This window comes from Penaeus japonicus, unplaced genomic scaffold (genome assembly GCF_977035675.1).
Source record: "Penaeus japonicus unplaced genomic scaffold, GWHDUDI00000001_assembly GWHDUDI00000004, whole genome shotgun sequence".
NCBI lineage: Eukaryota > Metazoa > Arthropoda > Malacostraca > Decapoda > Penaeidae > Penaeus > Penaeus japonicus.
Genome location: NW_028234406.1, coordinates 25956178 through 25958677, shown reverse-complemented (window position 1 = coordinate 25958677; position 2500 = coordinate 25956178). Strand labels below are relative to the sequence as shown.

Sequence of the window (2500 nt, the reverse complement as noted above, 5' to 3'; positions counted from 1 at the left end):
CCAACCCCCACCCCAACCCCCACCCCCACCCCCACCCCAACCCCCACCCCCACCCCCACCCCCCCCACCCCCACCCCAACCCCAACCCCAACCCCCACCCACGCCCACACCACCCACATCTACACATTCTTACACAGAATGCTCCAAAGCACCAAAAAAATCTCTCCGTAGTGTACATCATTCTTTTATCTGATACTGGATGCAGTTGTTGGAATTTTCTAAAAGTCTTTCCCCTCTTGAATATTTATGGGATTTGTAGAACTGTTAAGCAAATGAAAATAGGAAAAATAGGGTTGGGGAGTGTAAGCACCGCAAAAGTATGGCGTTGGTACGTTATACTATTTTTATACCTGAAAGGAGACTGCTTTTATTTTGGAGTTGAGAAGGGAGAGGGTCTCTAGCTCTTGTCAAGGTACTTAATATATCTGTGTTTTTGAAAGATTTTCTTTGCTTTCATTTTTTTATATTTAAGTTATTGTTTTGTATTGCACCTCTCTCCCCCTCTAAAAATAGAAAAAAAGAAACCTACCCCTTAATGGTATTTTTTTTTTTTGTGAGTACAATTTTTATGTGTTCTGTGACTTGCTAGCATTAACTTATTTGTAATTACAGGATATTATTGCCATATATATATTGTATACATGTTTTGAACATGAAAAACACTGTTTGAAATGCATAATTTGGCATAAAGCTGAGGCTGTAGGAAAGCTGGCCTTGCTTCTGTTACTTGTTATATGATAGTAAGTACTGCTGACATATGTCTTCCTATCTGGTTATCAGTAATACTTGTAGAGCAAAGGAAATTACAATGTGAAGATTTTTAGTTTGGAATACATTACTTTTACATTTCAAATGCATGAGAGGTCCATTAGTTAGAAATTTCTCTTTTTTTTTCAATAAAACCATCTTTTAGGTTGTGGATGATGGTGCCTCACTAGGATGTGTTGGAATAGCACATCTGCAGACTTTTTGATCTTCTCCCTTTGGTGGCCAAATTAAAGCAAATTGAAAAGTATTGCATTAGGAAAAGAGAAACAAAACATTATATCAAAAGAAAAACAAGAACATTAGTGGAAATTTCCCTTACTGATTTGCCAGCAATATATTGAAGAGTTCCTGTGTGAAATTGATTCCACTATTAAACAATTATCATAATAGGTCAGTAATAATGTGTAAAAGAGTTCATGAAAATTTATGGTTGTTGACATGTGACATTGTTCTCAGCTGAAGCTGATCAAAGCTTATTGCAGGGAATGTGTTGAATATTGCTAAGTTGTGTTGTAATTCTGTATATTTTAACAGATTGTTGATGTTATGTGCTACAATCTTAAGTTTTGAACTGTACCTTCTATGTCATATTTTAATTTTGCTGTCAAGTAATATCTGGGTTTGAAATTCAGAATTACTTTTAAGACAGTTGCAGTGTTAGTATGGGTTACTTTAGTGAGTGGCCAGCAAAGTTGACGTTACATGATTTCTCTCCTTTGTCTTAAAAAAAGAAGGAAATCTTGCATTACTTGGGTAATCATTTCATCCAGTCAAAGAAACCCTTATTAACAATGCGACATTTCAAATACTGGACTTCCACACATTTCCAGAGTGTTTTGGCGTTTTCGCACTTCAAGCCTTGGTAGGTAACACGGTGAATGCTAGGTTGTATGTACTGTGACATTTCCAGGTGATTCAGGTGCTTTTATTTCAAGTTTTTGTTTTTTAATTTTTCCTTTAGGCCATGGTATTCATAGTCACCAGGGTAATAACATTATTATGATTTTCTTTATATTTTTGGTTTATTTATGCATTTTTAAAAGAAGATATGTGCATTTTATATAGGGAATTGATATTAAGATTTTTAAAAACTTATTAAAAAAAAAATCATAAATGTCAAACAGGAATTAGGTATATAGTATTATTTAAATACAGTATTGCAACAAAATGGGTATCTAAATTATCAATTAGTTTCACTGTTAAACCACATGGCACACTAATTAACATTATATTTCTTGCAGTAACTAATAAACTTTAGTGAATCCAGTGTTAGAAGAGGGAATGCTTCTCCGAGTGTCATGCAGCTTCATTAAAAAAAGAAAAATAATATATTGCCTTGCATGCCCGATATGGGAAGCTGAACAGCACTGGAACTTATAAGCAAAGAAGCCTAGTTAGGAGATCCTGCAATTTGAACATTGATATTTAGTGTTTTGTATGTTAAACCTATAATTGTTATTTTCCAAAAATAAAAATTTGTGATGATTAAACGGTTTGTATTTCTCACCTCATTGGAAATGTAGTAAATGAACTATTGTAAATATAGTCTTGTAATTGCCGGTCTATATAAAACAAATATTTTACAAGAAAACTTCCAGTGATAAAGAATTCCCATGCATTTTTTCTTACATTTGTTAAAAACTTTTTTTTATTTCTCTTTAAGTAAATGTGAATTTCCAATATGCATATGCTTAAGTGTCATAATCCTACTATATCCATCAATATGCAAGGA

The 2500-nt window shown here is 33.6% G+C and overlaps 1 protein-coding gene across 5 annotated transcripts in view; it reads left to right on the top strand.

Annotated features, from left to right (window-relative positions):
• The window catches only part of Abp1 (Actin binding protein 1), a 42288-nt gene extending 40030 nt beyond the window's left edge, over nt 1–2258 (top strand). For all 5 annotated transcript variants that reach the window (XM_043023835.2, XM_043023836.2, XM_043023833.2 and 2 more), the window contains one exon: nt 1–2258. This exon is cut by the window's left edge and continues 661 nt beyond it. The gene's annotated coding sequence lies outside the window, so the exon portion shown is untranslated.
• Nucleotides 2259–2500: the final 242 nt, after the last annotated feature.